We start from the raw sequence: 17971 nt of genomic DNA on the forward strand, positions 1-17971 counted from the left end.
TTCTGTCAGTGAGCATATACTCAAAATGTCTGGGTATAATAATCACTTGATTCAATTGGGAGTTAATCTTCCGGATGATTGCGTCATTGACAGAATTCTCCAATCACTGCCACCAAGCTACAAGAGCTTCGTGATGAACTATAATATGCAAGGGATGAACAAGACTATTCCCGAGCTCTTCGCAATGCTGAAAGCTGCGGAGGTAGAAATCAAGAAGGAGCATCAAGTGTTGATGGTTAACAAGACCACTAGTTTCAAGAAAAAGGGCAAAGGGAAGAAAAAGGGGAACTTCAAAAAGAACGGCAAGCAAGTTGCTGCTCAAGAGAAGAAACCCAAGTCTGGACCTAAGCCTGAAACTGAGTGCTTCTACTGCAAGCAGACTGGTCACTGGAAGCGGAACTGCCCCAAGTATTTGGCGGATAAGAAGGATGGCAAGGTGAACAAAGGTATATGTGATATACATGTTATTGATGTGTACCTTACCAATGCTCGCAGTAGCACCTGGGTATTTGATACTGGTTCTGTTGCTAATATTTGCAACTCGAAACAGGGGCTACGGATTAAGCGAAGATTGGCTAAGGACGAGGTGACGATGCGCGTGGGAAACGGTTCCAAAGTCGATGTGATCGCAGTCGGCACGCTACCTCTACATCTACCTTCGGGATTAATATTAGACCTAAATAATTGTTATTTGGTGCCAGCGTTGAGCATGAACATTATATCTGGATCTTGTTTAATGCGAGATGGTTATTCATTTAAATCAGAGAATAATGGTTGTTCTATTTATATGAGTAATATCTTTTATGGTCATGCACCCTTGAAGAGTGGTCTATTCTTACTAAATCTCGATAGTAGTAATACACATATTCATAATGTTGAAACCAAAAGATGCAGAGTTGATAATGAAAGTGCAACTTATTTGTGGCACTGTCGTTTAGGTCATATCGGTATAAAGCGCATGAAGAAACTCCATGCTGATGGACTTTTGGAACCACTTGATTATGAATCACTTGGTACTTGCGAACCGTGCCTCTTGGGCAAGATGACTAAAACACCGTTCTCCGGTACTATGGAGAGAGCAACAGATTTGTTGGAAATCATACATACCGATGTATGTGGCCCGATGAATATTGAGGCTCGTGGCGGATATCGTTATTTTCTCACCTTCACAGATGATTTAAGCAGATATGGGTATATTTACTTAATGAAACATAAGTCTGAAACATTTGAAAAGTTCAAAGAATTTCAGAGTGAAGTTGAAAATCATCGTAACAAGAAAATAAAGTTTCTACGATCTGATCGTGGAGGAGAATATTTGAGTTACGAGTTTGGTGTACATTTGAAAAACTGTGGAATAGTTTCGCAACTCACGCCACCCGGAACACCACAGCGTAATGGTGTGTCCGAACGTCGTAATCGTACTTTACTAGATATGGTGCGATCTATGATATCTCTTACTGATTTACCGCTATCATTTTGGGGATATGCTTTAGAGACGGCCGCATTCACGTTAAATAGGGCACCATCAAAATCCGTTGAGACGACGCCTTATGAACTGTGGTTTGGCAAGAAACCAAAGTTGTCGTTTCTTAAAGTTTGGGGCTGCGATGCTTATGTAAAAAAACTTCAACCTGATAAGCTCGAACCCAAATCGGAGAAATGTGTCTTCATAGGATACCCAAAGGAAACTGTTGGGTACACCTTCTATCACAGATCCGAAGGCAAAACATTCGTTGCTAAGAATGGATCATTTCTAGAGAAGGAGTTTCTCTCGAAAGAAGTGAGTGGGAGGAAAGTAGAACTTGACGAGGTAACTGTACCTGCTCCCTTACTGGAAAGTAGTTCATCACAGAAAACTGTTTCAGCGACACCTACACCAGTTAGTGAGGAAGCCAATGATAATGATCATGAAACTTCAGATCAAGATACTACTGAACCTTGTAGATCAACAGAGTAAGATCCGCACCAGAGTGGTACGGTAATCCTGTTCTGGAGGTCATGCTACTAGATCATGATGAACCTACGAACTATGAAGAAGCGATGGTGAGCCCAGATTCCGCAAAGTGGCTAGAAGCCATGAAATCTGAGATGGGATCCATGTATGAGAACAAAGTATGGACTTTGGTTGACTTGCCCGATGATCGGCAAGCGATTGAGAATAAATGGATCTTTAAGAAGAAGACTGACGCTGATGGTAATGTTACTGTCTACAAAGCTCGACTTGTCGCAAAAGGTTTTCGGCAAGTTCAAGGAATTGACTACGATGAGACCTTCTCACCCGTAGCGATGCTTAAGTCCGTCCGAATCATGTTAGCAATTGCCGCATTTTATGATTATGAAATTTGGCAAATGGATGTCAAAACTGCATTCCTGAATGGATTTCTGGAAGAAGAGTTGTATATGATGCAACCAGAAGGTTTTGTCGATCCAAAGGGAGCTAACAAAGTGTGCAAGCTCCAGCGATCCATTTATGGACTGGTGCAAGCCTCTCGGAGTTGGAATAAACGTTTTGATAGTGTGATCAAAGCATTTGGTTTTATACAGACTTTCGGAGAAGCCTGTATTTACAAGAAAGTGAGTGGGAGCTCTGTAGCATTTCTGATATTATATGTGGATGACATATTACTGATTGGAAATGATATAGAATTTCTGGATAGCATAAAGGGATACTTGAATAAAAGTTTTTCAATGAAAGACCTCGGTGAAGCTGCTTACATATTAGGCATTAAGATCTATAGAGATAGATCAAGACGCTTAATTGGACTTTCACAAAGCACATACCTTGACAAAATTTTGAAGAAGTTCAAAATGGATCAAGCAAAGAAAGGGTTCTTGCCTGTGTTACAAGGTGTGAAATTAAGTAAGACTCAATGCCCGACCACTGCAGAAGATAGAGAGAATATGAAAGATGTTCCCTATGCATCAGCCATAGGCTCTATCATGTATGCAATGCTGTGTACCAGACCTGATGTGTGCCTTGCTATAAGTTTAGCAGGGAGGTACCAAAGTAATCCAGGAATGGATCACTGGACAGCGGTCAAGAACATCCTGAAATACCTGAAAAGGACTAAGGATATGTTTCTCGTATATGGAAGTGACAAAGAGCTCATCGTAAAAGGTTACGTTGATGCAAGCTTTGACACTGATCCGGACGATTCTAAATCGCAAACCGGATACGTGTTTACATTAAACGGTGGAGCTGTCAGTTGGTGCAGTTCTAAACAAAGCGTCGTAGCGGGATCTACATGTGAAGCGGAATACATAGCTGCTTCGGAAGCAGCAAATGAAGGAGTCTGGATGAAGGAGTTCATATCCGATCTAGGTGTCATACCTAGTGCATCGGGTCCAATGAAAATCTTTTGTGACAATACTGGTGCAATTGCCTTGGCAAAGGAATCCAGATTTCACAAAAGGACCAAACACATCAAGAGACGCTTCAACCCCATCCGGGATCTAGTCCAGGTGGGAGACATAGAGATTTGCAAGATACATACGGATCTGAATGTTGCAGACCCGTTGACTAAGCCTCTTCCACGAGCAAAACATGATCAGCACCAAGGCTCCATGGGTGTTAGAATCATTACAGTGTAATCTAGATTATTGACTCTAGTGCAAGTGGGAGACTGAAGGAAATATGCCCTAGAGGCAATAATAAAGTTATTATTTATTTCCTTATAATCATGATAAATGTTTATTATTCATGCTAGAATTGTATTTACCGGAAACATAATACATGTGTGAATACATAGACAAACATAGTGTCACTAGTATGCCTCTACTTGACTAGCTCGTTAATCAAAGATGGTTATGTTTCCTAACCATGAACAATGAGTTGTTATTTGATTAACGAGGTCACATCATTAGTAGAATGATCTGATTGACATGACCCATTCAATTAGCTTAGCACCCGATCGTTTAGTATGTTGCTATTGCTTTCTTCATGACTTATACATGTTCCTATGACTATGAGATTATGCAACTCCCGTTTACCGGAGGAACACTTTGGGTACTACCAAACGTCACAACGTAAATGGGTGATTATAAAGGAGTACTACAGGTGTCTCCAATGGTCGATGTTGGGTTGGCGTATTTCGAGATTAGGATTTGTCACTCCGATTGTCGGAGAGGTATCTCTGGGCCCTCTCGGTAATACACATCACATAAGCCTTGCAAGCATTACAATTAATATGTTAGTTGTGAGATGATGTATTACGGAACGAGTAAAGAGACTTGCCAGTAACGAGATTGAACTAGGTATTGGATAACGACGATCGAATCTCGGGCAAGTAACATACCGATGACAAAGGGAACAACGTATGTTGTTATGCGGTCTGACCGATAAAGATCTTCGTAGAATATGTAGGAGCCAATATGGGCATCCAGGTCCCGCTATTGGTTATTGACCAGAGACATGTCTCGGTCATGTCTACATTGTTCTCGAACCCGTAGGGTCCGCACGCTTAAGGTTACGATGACAGTTATATTATGAGTTTATGCATTTTGATGTACCGAAGGTTGTTCGGAGTCCCGGATGTGATCACGGACATGACGAGGAGTCTCGAAATGGTCGAGACATAAAGATTGATATATTGGAAGCCTATGTTTGGACATCGGAAGTGTTCCGGGTGAAATCGGGATTTCACCGGGTTACCGGGAGGTTACCGAAACCCCCCGGGAGCCATATGGGCCTTCATGGGCCTTAGTGGAAAGGAGAAAGGGGCAGCCCAAGGTGGCTGCGCCTCTTCCCCCTCCCCTAGTCCTATTAGGACTAGGAGAAGGTGGCCGGCCCCCCTCTCTCCCTTCCCCTCCGAGGAATCCTAATTGGACTAGGATTGGAGGAGGAATCCTACTCCCAGAGGGAGTAGGACTCTCCTGCGCCTCCCTCTTTGGCCGGCCAGCCTCCCCTCCTCTCCTCCTTTATATACGGAGGCAGGGGCACCTCTAAACACACAAGTTGACACAAGTTGATCCACGTGATCAATTCCTTAGCCGTGTGCGGTGCCCCCTGCCACCATATTCCTCGATAATACTGTAGCGGAGTTTAGGCGAAGCCCTGCTGCTGTATTTCATCAAGATCGTCACCACGCCGTCGTGCTGACGGAACTCTTCCCCGACACTTTGCTGGATCGGAGTCCGGGGATCGTCATCGAGCTGAACGTGTGCTCGAACTCGGAGGTGCCGTAGTTTCGGTGCTTGATCGGTTGGATCGTGAAGACGTACGACTACTTCCTCTACGTCGTGTCATCGCTTCCGCAGTCGGTCTGCGTAGGGTACGTAGACAACACTCTCCTCTCGTTGCTATGCATCACATGATCTTGCGTGTGCGTAGGAAATTTTTTGAAATTACTACGAAACCCTACATGCGGCGCCCCTGTATTTGGGTGTGTCGTTGTCTTCAAATGCTCGGCGGGTTATGTTGCTTCCTGGAGTCTTCTTTTTTGGCCCATAGATAGACCTGGCCGGGTCATCCTTTTTCCGAGGATCTTTGTGTTGATTGTGTGCCGGCTTGTGTGCGGCGCCCCTTGCTGTTCTTGGCCTGTCATCTGGTCGTCTATCCGGCCAGGCGGCTTCTTTCTTTTTTGACTGCGGGGGCTCTAAGGCCTCCTCGTCAAATTCGGGCAACAGCTTGCGCTTCGGGTAACTCTTTGTCTGGTGACTAGCGCCATATTTATCTGCGGTGTTGAGTACTTTGCTCCATTTCATTCTGAGTGCGTCCTCCGCTGTTTTGAGCTTCCGCTTTTGCTTCTTCAAACTTCTTGCAGTGGCGACGAGCCTTTTATGGAGGTTCATATGCTCTGGTGATGTGAGATCGTCTTCGCCGGAGATGGGTTGCTTTCTGGCATGTTCGTTGTCCACTGCTTCGCCCTGCTCTAGGGCCGGGTCCGTATGGGTGCCGTTTTTATCTAGGCCGGTCTTCGGGCGGCGCTTGCGTCGCCGTTTTGGTTGTTTGTTGGGGGAGTTGTCCTTCGCCACGTCCCATTTTTCCTCGTTGTCGCTTCCTTTTGGTGTATCCACCATGTATACGTCGTGCGTTGGGGTGGCTTTCCGGTGCCCGATGGGTGCTGGTTCTTGGTCATCTCCGGCATCGTCGTCCATACCGTCGATGTCTTCGGGGTCGTAGTCTAGCATGTCGGTTAGATCGTCGACAGTGGCTACCAAGTGGGTGGTGGGTGGGCTTTGAATTTCTTCGTCGTCTGCATCCCAACCATCCTGGCCGCAGTCCGGCCTGGGCTCTCCTGATAACGAGAGATACTTTAGCGAACTCAAGATGTCGCCGAAAGGTGACTGTTGAAAGATGTCCGCTGCGGTGAACTCCATGATCGGCGCCCGATCAGATTCGATGGAGGGGGCGCGGGAGGTTCGGAGTCCGGCAAGGAGTCCGGCACCTTGGAGTCACGAGCTTCATGAGGGACAAGGTAAGTGTTTGGCTCTATCGTCGTAGAGGTTGCAGCCCCCTGGGCGGTGTCTAGCCATCCGTCCTCGACCTGCGCAGCTGGTTCCAAATTGAAGATCGGAGCGGGTTCGAGTGCGGCCTCCAGGGTACTGTCCGGCTTCAGAGCTAAATCATGCTCGCCGTGACAGTGCGGCACGCTCGGCTGTGGCTCGAATCCATCGAGGATCAAGTCCCTGTGCATGTCAGCCATGAAGTTTAAACTTCCAAATCTGACCTGACGGCCAGGGGCATAGCTTTCGATCTACTCCAGTTGCCAAGCGAATTGGCCCGCAGTGCGAAGCCGCCGAATACGAAGATTTGTTCGGGGAGGAAGGTCTCACCCTGGACTGCGTCATTGATGATGATCAAAGAAGCCATCGAGCCTATCGGTGACGACACAGAGGAACTCTCAATGAAAGCACCAATGTCGGTGTCAAAACCGGCGGATCTCGGGTAGGGTGTCCCGAACTGTGCGTCTAGGTGGATGGTAACAGGAGACAAGGAACACGATGTTTTACCCAGGTTCGGGCCCTCTTGATGGAGGTAAAACCCTACGTCCTGCTTGATTAATATTGATGATGTGTGTTACAAGAGTGGATCTACCACGAGATCAAGGAGGCTAAACCCTAGAAGCTAGCCTATGGTATGATTGTTGTTCGTCCTATGGACTAAAGCCATCCGGTTTATATAGACACCGGAGAGGGCTAGGGTTACACAGAGTCGGTTACAATGGTAGGAGATCTACATATCCGTATCGCCAAGCTTGCCTTCCACGCCAAGGAAAGTCCCATCCGGACACGGGACGCAGTCTTCAATCTTGTATCTTCATAATCTTGGAGTCCGGCCGATGATGATAGTCCGGCTATCCGGACACCCCCTAGTCCGGAACTCCCTCACCCACCATGGCTTCCTCTGCTCCAGTGCTCTTTGGGACGGGCGGACGAAGGACCACAAGGAGATAGCAGCCATTGCTGCTGACCGGCTGGCCGGCAGGCAGCCAAAGGATAACGATGTCCCAATGGAGAACATGGTAGTCGACGATCCGGCGCCAACCCCCTCCTCCGCACCATCCTCGCCGGTGCATTGCACCATGACCATCGGCGAGGCCCGTGCCCAATATATGGACAGGGTGAGGCAGATGCGTGAGGAGCAGTTCCGGGAGGTGCAGGCCGACACCGCCTACAACCACCATCTCCTCCAGGAGCACCTGCAGGCGGAGGAGCAGATCGCCGCGGAGCGGGCGGAGCAGGAGGCGCTACTCGACTCGTACCGCTCCACCCGCAAGGGCCGCCTCAAGCGCTGGCGGTACCGCATACGGGTGGAGGAGGCTGCGGCCGCCTACAAAGAGGCTAGCAAAGAGGGTGATGAAGCAGGCGAGGTGCTGTTTGGCGAGACCGAGGACGAGGCAGAGGACAATGCCGGCTCCAACGAGTCCCCGCTCCGCTGGCGTCGACGACGCCCTACTCCGCCGATGCCCCACGGCGCCAACAACAAGGCATAGGACACCACCAGCTCCGCCGAGGCCCCTCGGCGCCAACAACGAGGCAGAGGACATCGTCGGCTCCGACGAGGCCCCGCCCCGCCAACAACGAGGCAGAGGACATCGCCGGCTCAAATGAGGCCCCACCGTGCCGGCAACATTGGGGAGGATTTCCACCGCTCCGCTGAGGCGCCGCCCACCGGCAACAAGACAGAGGCATCGCCGGCTCCGCCGAGGCCCCGCCCCGCTGCCAACGAGGCCGCGCCACATAGAAAATGAGGAAGAGTAGAACATGGTAGGTCACCACCCCTCGGGTCCAAGTAAGGCCACCGCTGCTACCCTCCGGTTGAAGCCAAGCTAGGCGGGTTGACCATTGACGGCCGGTTAGCTTCTTGGCGGCGACGTGGAGTCGGAGAGCTGCGCTGGAGAAGAACGCTGCTTCTACTTAACTGCTGGTGCAGTTGGCTGGCTGACACGTGGGCCCAATAGGCCACATGTTAGTTACGCAACTGCACCTGCAGTTAAGTCACTGAAGCTTCTGTTCGGCTCAGCGGGACACAGGTGGGTAGCTTCGGTTAATTAATTATACCTCCAGCGCACCCCTTTTTAGTTTTTTTTCAAAAAGGAGGATGACCCCCGGCCTCTGCATCTGGGAGATGCATGCAGCCACAAACACCCCTTTTTAGTTGAAGAATGTATGAAATGTAATAAAATCCGGCATGTTTATATGAAATTCGACCGTGGTATGAATGAACTTGTTTCGATTAGTTTGAATTCCTGTATCACTGGCATTGGATGAACATGAACAATACGTACTAGCATTATTCCCAGGGTGATCACCATGTTCGCAGCAGTTTCACATGTACTCCCTCCGGTCCTTTCTAGTCTGCATACAAGTTTTGTCTGTAGTCAAAGTATCTCTACTTTGACCAATCTTATACAAAAAAGTATGCACTTTCACAATGTGTGAAGTAAAAAGGAACCGAAGGAGTACAAAGAGTTTGAGCAGCTTTTTAGCGTTTTTGTACATTGCAATCAAACACACAGGCCTGGCAATTCATAGAGAACATTCAAAACAATCGATGATTATGCATCTCAGCGACTCACATGTCAGAGGCAATATTTACTTCACAAGTAAAGAATAAAGAAAAAATTGATCACCGCTGCTGATAGCAAAGGGCGTCCCATTCGAAAATATCAAACACATATCTTGCTAAAATAAATGAGCAAAATTTGACAAGGTTGTCCTATTCGAAAATATCAAATGCCTATGATTGTGGAGTGGGCAGGGTTTACCATCAGTTCGGACATTGACATGGCAACTCGTGCTAAGTAAACCAACTGTTCTTTTTGTGCAGTTCCACCAAAATCAACCAAATTCGCGCGTAGCTTGTATGATTCGCCCTTATATGTTGCAACGCCTTGAACTTATGGGCACCTCCTTTCTTGAGGTGGAAATGAATGATTTGATGTATTCATGAACATTTTGTGCAGTTCCCGTTGAAATCAAGCTGAGCACCCCTGTTTGCACAAATACAAAAAAGTGATTAGTATAAAGCAAACTGTACTATGAATTGATAGTTTCAACAGGCACATACATGGTCCATGTAGAGCACACTTTTAGAAAAATGGAACTCACCAGAAAGAATCCTAGAACAGCATTGTACTCGCGCATCACATCAAAAAATGGAAATTTGTCAGTCCTTCTGAGCTGAAGTTAGTTTGGTCTTGTGGGGAGTAATGTAACCATCCTTCAACTGCTCCTTCTGATGAGAAGATAGACAGTGCTTCTTCATCCTGGCATAGTCGAAACTAGTCACTTCACGTACTCCATATTCTTCTTCAGAGGAAGATGATCTGTTGTGCAAAGACAAGAGGACTACTAAATGCTAGCATCCATGTTTGCTCGAAAAAAAGGAAAGGAAATATTTAAAACAGCACAGATGAAGCACTTCCCAAGGACAATACCACATTTTCATGACATTATCTAAACAGTAGCACAACACCAATAGAGATGACAAAGCTCAATCATATGGATGAAATCAGTGGGCGAGTACCAACCTTTGTCAGGAGGCTGATTGTGTAGAGCATACAGATGAAGCACTTCTCGGGAACCATTTGTTGCTATCTACGGGGGTGTCCATGCTTACTATATACTCCTTGATTAGTTTAATGTTTCCAACATCTTCTTGTGCAGTTCCACTAAAATTTGTGGTATCTTCAAAGAAGATCCCTATTTGCACAAGTAGAGATAATTACGTATGGCATCAAATCAGTGGCAAAACAATTGCTCGTTCCAGCCATAGCAATAAATTAAGATGCAAAACTATATCATTACTTGTGTCATCACAGTTCTAATGCTTCATTACAGCACAGGGAGTTGATTTTTGTTTTTCTTCTGCTTGTTCTTCCCCGTCATCACTTGGTTCAATAACAGACAAGCTTCGCCTTCAATGTAAGATTTGGCATGTCAAGTAGGGAGCACAAGTATAGTACTACACTTAATTTTCTAATGAAAGTGGCAAAATACAGGCCAGCAGTTGTGAAATATCCTTATCTTACTTCAATGGGATATTACGGTGCACATATAGATTGGAAGTCTTGTCTCCATTTGTGCAGTTCACTAAAATCAAGCAACATTATCGTACGAGTAGCACAACATATGAAAGCACACTGCAGAATCATGTGAAAGAAGGCTAGTACTGACCTCTCATGATGCGGAATTGAAACAACTCACAAGAAGAAGATCTAAACCAAATTCGCCTTAACGTATAGGAAGTAAGATCTCCTCTTGTGTAGTTCCACTAAGATCAAGCAATCAAGCAACGTTGTCGGTGTGACATTTTGGTTGAACTGCACAAAACACTCTTAAAACAAAAGTGTCTTGTGCAGTGCAACAAAAGGTCACAATGGCAACAAGGTGAAGTAGATAACCCTGTTTACACAAAGGTGCAAAGGAAACAATTAGTGGTCAATAACGGTGGATGACATAGAAGCCAACAAAAGGAAGCATCTACCTTATCTAAATGGGAAAGAAAGCAAGACAGTAGCATTTCTCAAATGGTGGCATTGATTAATATTAACATAGACAATATATTAACAATAAAATTCGTTAAACATGTAATTTGCTTTTAACTGTGGCATTGCATCAATTTTCCAGCGGCATTATTAGAGGGTGTTTGTTTACAGGGAAATTTTGGTGTAGGGACTACAAAAACTCCGTGTCAGTCACATCTAAACCAAACAGGAGGGACTTTTCGGGACTAAAAGTGGGCATTTGGGACTAAAGAAAGAAGACCACGAGGGAGTCTTTTTGGGACTTTTTCCAATAGTTGCCCCTGCCATGCATCGCACCTTGTTTCTATTAGTTCATTACTAGGGGTAACATGGTCTTTTATCATGTCATTTAATAACCTCTAGTCCATGCTTAGTCCCTGGAACCAAGCAGGTAGGGACTAGGGAGTTTTTAACCAAACAGGGCCATAGATTAACAACAGCTAATGAGTTGCACGGGACAGTGGACGCACCAGCACCATGTGCATCTACCGATGTACTATGGTCATGCACAGTCTGTTGCAACAAAGAAAAAACAACCAAGGAGAATATTTGTGTTGGTCCCAGTTTCATTATCTTTAGACACCTTTCCCTATGTGAGCGCAGCACATCTAGTCCTGCTCAAACTCTACAGCCTTGTCCCTTCCTTTCCTTTTTGAACTAGTACTTTCGCCCCTTCCTTTCCTCTTTGAACCACGTCCTATATTTATGCGATACAACTTTCCCCACTACTTTCCCCCATTGCTTTCCTCTTTGAACCACGTCCTAGATTCATGCTATACAACTTTCCCCCTTCATTTCCTCTTTGAACCACGTCCTAGATTCATGCTATATACAACTTTTCCCACTACTTTCCCCCACTCCTTTCCTCTTTGAACCACGTCCTAGATTCATGGTATACATGCATCTAGAGCAATGCATGTGGAGTAAGTAAAATATACCTTAAGGTTCTTGGGGCGTGGTTCGGTGGGCGACGGGACGGCGGCGAAGAAGAAGGGTCGGAGGCCCTCCCGCGCCGCCGCTGGGTGGAAAGTGAACAGTAGCGCCGGTAGTGGATTCCCTCCCTCGCCGACGGCAACAGCGTTAAGCCTCCTTCCCTTCCTAACGGACGGATCCTGCCGGCTCTTTAAGCAGCAGTGAGGGGAGAGAGAGGCCAACGAAGTCTTGTTTAGATCTGGAGAGGGCGAGAGAGTGTGAAGCGAGCAACTACAAGCGCTGAGGATCCAGCGGGAGAGGGCAAGAGAGTGTGAAGAGAGCAACTACAGGCGCTGAGGCTCCAGCGTGTATATATATACTGGAGAGTGTGAAGCATGCAAACCCTAGAAAACATTTTGACCAATCAAAGAATCCTCCTGGCAAAAATTATGCTCAAGTGTAGTTATCGAACCCGAGACCTCAAGTTTGATGAGCAAACAGGCTAACCAGCTACACAACCCTCCCGTTATGTTCAACGAGAGGAAAATAACCTTTTATACATTCCTGCATTCATGTGAAAGGCATGCCGTGTTTTTTGTGTGTGTGGGAGTCATTGGGATTTCAATCATAATCGTGTCATGTGGCTTTGGTGGTAAGACTATCCATAGTGGTGCAGAAATAATGCAGCCTCAGTCACCTTACCTCTCTCCATGTACTATTTTAAGTGAATCCTTATTATTACATGCACACAAATTTTGGGCACTTGTATTCGACTTAAGTCAGTGTGCCACCATATCTCGTATACTTACTACTCCCTCCGTCTAGGTGTAATAAGTCACGTTAGAAGGTGCAACGGGACCAAGGTGCATGCGTGTGCGTGTGTGTGTTAGAGAGTGCGACAGATCGACCTACTCCTACAGAGATATGGTGTGTAGTGTATGATTTTAGCCGCTAGAGTCGGTGCATCCTCTCGTTTCTGGGCGTGTCCGATAGGGACATGCGGACAGTTGCCACGCCCGCTCCTGACCAGCCTTGCCCACCCAAAGCCCCTCCACCGCCCGCGAGCGCTTCCGCCCGAAACGGTCAGTGCCGCTCCAAAAAATCGGTGCCGCATTCATGCCCGAGCAGAGCGGACGCGACCTCTCACTGGCGCAAGAGTGATGGTTGCTTCGTCCGTCCAACTTACTGCTGGGTCTATGTGATTTGATGGCTCATTGGTCTTTATTACTGAGGTGGTAGGACTGCTGGTTGTCCCATGCTTTCGGCGAAAGGAGGTAGTAGATTACAATTTTCTCCATTCTTACAGCGGAGGAGTGCAAGAGCAGTAAAAACACGCAGGCTCAGTGATTACATGGCTCACCTCACACTATCACCGTGCAACACCTAACTCTTTACAGAGTACTCCCTCCGTTCCTAAATATTACTAGATGAGTCCCCGATCGTTGCTGCGGAACAGCGGTATATCTCTCTATGCAAAATTATCGATTTCATAAAACTAAAAAAATCTATAACCGCATGACAAATGTGGTAGCCAAACTAAATAAACTCCCATCATCATTTAGATCATCCCACATAAGGAAAAAAGATCAGCCAACTCCTACTGCATAATGGGATTATATTTTTCTTTTTGACATGTTAATGGGACTTAAAAGCTCACTTACATGCATGCTACCGGTGCATGCTTGCATGCAGACATGTTGATGTGATTTAAAACCCACTCACCTGCATGTGCCACGGTATTTCTGCATGCTTGCATGCGGCTTAGTGCTGAGCCTCTCAACGTCTAGATCAGACGGCTATTATGACTGATTTACTTCATCTAACAGCTAGGTCAATTTTGATGATGTGGCTCAAGGAGTGGATAAAGAATTCCTAGTAGTGGGGGCTAGCTATTACTTGTAGATAAGTCTTTGTAGAGATTCCACTAGGTGAACTACATACGGAACAAAATGAATGAATCTACACTTAAAATGCATCTATATACATCCGTATGTGGTTAATGGTGAAATCTCTACAAAGACTTATATTTCAGAACAGAGGAAGTACTAGTATAGTACTAGTACGTACTGTAATTTATCAGCGAGATAAATTTGTACAATGCTATGAAGCTTCCAGCTCCTGTTACATGTATGTTGCGTCCAAGGTTACCCGTTGCAACATTTCATCAAATACAAAGGAGACTAGCATGCATGCTATTGCATCTCAATGATTGACAGATCATAGCAAATATGTACTCCCTCCGTTCCAAAATAAGTGTCTCAACTTTGTGCAAACTTTAGTACAAAGTTGTAATACTACTAAAGTTGACACTTATTTTGGAACAGAGGCAGCTAAAGGAAAAAACGATCCATGCAGTCCCTAGCGCTTGAACCGTGAACCCTGACCAGGCTTCAATTTGCTGACAACGTTCGAGCTTCCTAATAAATGAAGTTTGCAACCTTTTGACCATCGGATCATTTTGTGCAGTTTCACCAAAATCGAGATGAGCATCCCTGTGGCAAAGAAATTGAAGAAGCATGATTAGAATAAGATTACTAGGACTAGTTCATGAGACATAAACTCATCAAAAATTCAGTACGTAGAAGCCAGTAGAGGTATCAGGTATGTGTGGGGCAAAGAAGTAGAGAAATATCCACAGGGAGTGATGTGGGCAGCTGGAGCAGTGGTGCAAGCCGGTTGTAAAGGGATTTGTACCTGAGGGACGTAGCTCGACCTTGAGGAGGGCGGCGGGAGGCGACAACTGCCCACGTCGCGGCAATGAGCAAGGGATGAAGGCAACCTCACCAGCTTTGTGAGAGAGAACGGCGGGGACCCCTGACCGGGACGTGCCGACAGTGGGTTTTCGCCGTCGGCAACGGACACCGCATCTACACTAAGCATCCACCCCTTCCCCAAGCGGACGTGATCCGCCAGGATGTTAGAGATGTGGCCACAGTCATTTTGTGCAAGAGAGTGTGAACAGAGCAACCCCAGCAAGCAACCGTGTAGGCTGGCCCGTCCTGACTATGTATATAGTGGAGCGGTTCCCTTTCTCTCCATATGAACCTATGATATTGCGTATATTCCACTAAAGAAGAAAAATATATTTATAAATGACGCGGCACCTACTACTCGTTCTCCTATAACCTTGCGCTTGGCATCTCCAAAATATTAACCTTGTGATTGGCTCTTCGCCTCTTCTGGAAGTCGAGCGATAATGGTAGTGTAGTATATATCGTTCTGGCTATATGAGACCGAATGAATTGCTGCACGTCCACCACGTGGGCGAGGGTCGAGGGGCGAGGGAGAGTGCTACTACATACGGAGCAAAATGAGTGAATGTACACTCTAAAGTACGTCTATATACATCAGTGTTTGGAGTATGTACTAGTAGTTCATATTGAAATCTACTAAGGACATATATATTCCAAACAATATGATATAATCTCTATAACCAAGGTAGTAGGGACGAGGAGTAAACGGAGGGAGTACTAAATTTTTCTCCTCATCCTGCGAGCCACCGCGCGCATGGGCGAGGGAGGAGCAAGCTTCACCTCATCCTGCGAGCCATCGCGCCCGTGGGCGGGGGAGACGGCGTACTAAGCAAGCTTCTCCTCGTTCTGCGAGTTGACGGGACACATCAAAAGTACTCTAGTGTATAGAGCCTTGCCTCTAAGGTAGGCCCCACATTGTTTGCCTCTTTTTTTAATTTAACATAACGCATCATGTCGCAATTTTTTGTTCACCCGTGGTAGACGATCCTCCCTCCACCAAGTGGACAACCAGTACACGTGCCAAATTACCACGTGGGCTGCCTTTTTCGTACAGAAATGAGCTCCACCATGTACCCGCGCGGGTGTGGTTGGGAAAGAGACAGGAGTACGTGCGTCGTGCATGCACCTCTTCTCTTTGTGCACGTCCCCCACCTATGTGGGTGTGTGTGAGAGATACCAACCGCGTTCGTGAGTGTTTTTTGTTTTGTGGTGGGGGTGGGGGTGGGGTGGGGGGTTGATTTCGTGAATTATTTGTGGGAATATGTGTCGATGACTTCTCAAACAAAATTTTGCATGCAATGTGTGTGAAATGGAGGCCTATCCATATCATACATAGAGGGTCGGGCAATCCACGAGAAGAGAGGGTTGGGTCATAGCTATCGATAGAGTCAAAGAGAGGATCAAGTACGGGTGGGTGCGAGATCGATGAAGAGAGCCATCGAAATTGCGTGTGTGTGTGCAAGTCAAAGATATAGGGCGACTGGCCTACCGGAATGTTAGAGGGCACATGTCAAGTTTGTGTGTGGCAGGGAGACATGACTAGAGCGCTTGATGTATCGGTGTGTGTGGGGGGGGAGGGGGTGGGGGGAGGGTTAGGCAGAGGCCTAACTATAGAGGTAGAACGACTCATATGTGTGTTGAGAAGGAGAGACCCAGCTATGTCATGAGGGAGATCGGTTGACATCCATACATAACTGAAGGACGGGAAATATGATGGGACAGAGAGAGAGGGAGGGATAGGGAGGGAGAGGGGTAGAGTGCTGGATGGGTGATGGAGTTGCTTCTCGGAGATGTTGGGAGAGGCCTACTAGACAAACTGAGGGTGGAACTGCAATGCTATCAATAAGAGTGGGGATGTGTTTCTGTGTGTGCCTGTGCGTGATAGATCTGCCGGGACGCATCCATGGATGATGAAGGGAACCATGTGTTTGGTAAGAAAACCTAACTAGATCGGTAGATCAATTGTTGTTTGTTGGAGGAAGGGAGAGACACAACTAATGAGGTAGATCGATCGATGTGTGGGTAAAAACGAGTTATAAGGACCTAACTGGCTATATGTATAGCGAGAGATCGGTCGGTGTACGTCCATTTGTTAGAGGCAAATAAGGCCCAGCGAGACGGATAGACAGAGAGAATGGAGCTAGGAGGTGGTGCGAGAGGCCCAACTACTAGCTGGATAGGCGGAGGAGTGTGCGGTTGTGAGATCGATTAAAAGAGGGGTGAGAGTTTACACATGTGTCTGACCATATGAGAGACATGAGGCAAGGACACATAAAGGAGGAGATTGAAGCTGTGTGTGTATGCTGTAGGCAGGCATCGCTGGAGAGGTTTATCGATCAGTGTGTGTCGGAAAGGAGTTGTGGAGACTCTGGGAGAACGACCTAAAGGAAAAAATAAATGTGCCCGGTGGATAGAATGCCGAGGGAGGGGGAGGGCGAGGAGGGCGTGTGCATGCACGAGAGAAAGTTAGTGGTAGCTAGAAAGGTTAGAGGACTATGTGGGTGTAAGAGACTAACAAAGATCATAATTTGATATGAAAACCGATTCATATATTTCAATAGGAGATCATAGTGTTTTAAACATTGCATGCATGAATATAGCGGTGATACACGTGCTGTGCACATGTTATACCATAATGTGATAATGCATGACGTTTGTAACTCACAGCTAAATGCCGAACAATCTAAACCATACTATACATCAAACAATCTCACATCTTATTTGAATTTGTGATAATGTGCGGCGTTTGCAGCTTACAACTAAATATCGAGCAATCTAAACAATACTATATATCAAACATTCTCACATTTTATTTGAATTTGTGGTAATGTGTGGTGTTTGCAACTCACATCTAAATACTTGTAGGCGTAGGGGGCGGGGCACCATACATAATGTGATAAACACATTATACATATGAGACATGGTTTAGATTATGAAGATCTAGCTAGAGCTAGTAATGTAATGTGATTTGAAATCAAAATAAAGTGGATTAAAAAATCTAGTTCGAGTTCATATAGTACACATAGTTCATATGTAACTCGGTACTAATCATGTGGTGTGCTGTGAAGATAATACACAAACGATGGTTTAACTTGACAATAATGATGATTGTAGATCTTATTAAAATAGAGAAACGAATTCAAATGCTTTGACTTCACAACAATCATTACTGTAGATCTTATTCAGATTTAGTTCATATTGAAGCGGTAGTATATACGTTTGGAATGCACTAAAACGTTCATTTGAGTAGTAGGTTGCATGCATTATACACGTAGCGAAATCTTTTAATTGAACATAACATGAATTCAAAGTTTTCAATGACATTTCTAGTGCGCA

Source organism: Triticum aestivum, chromosome 7B (assembly GCF_018294505.1).
Source record: "Triticum aestivum cultivar Chinese Spring chromosome 7B, IWGSC CS RefSeq v2.1, whole genome shotgun sequence".
NCBI classification, from domain to species: Eukaryota; Viridiplantae; Streptophyta; class Magnoliopsida; order Poales; family Poaceae; genus Triticum; species Triticum aestivum.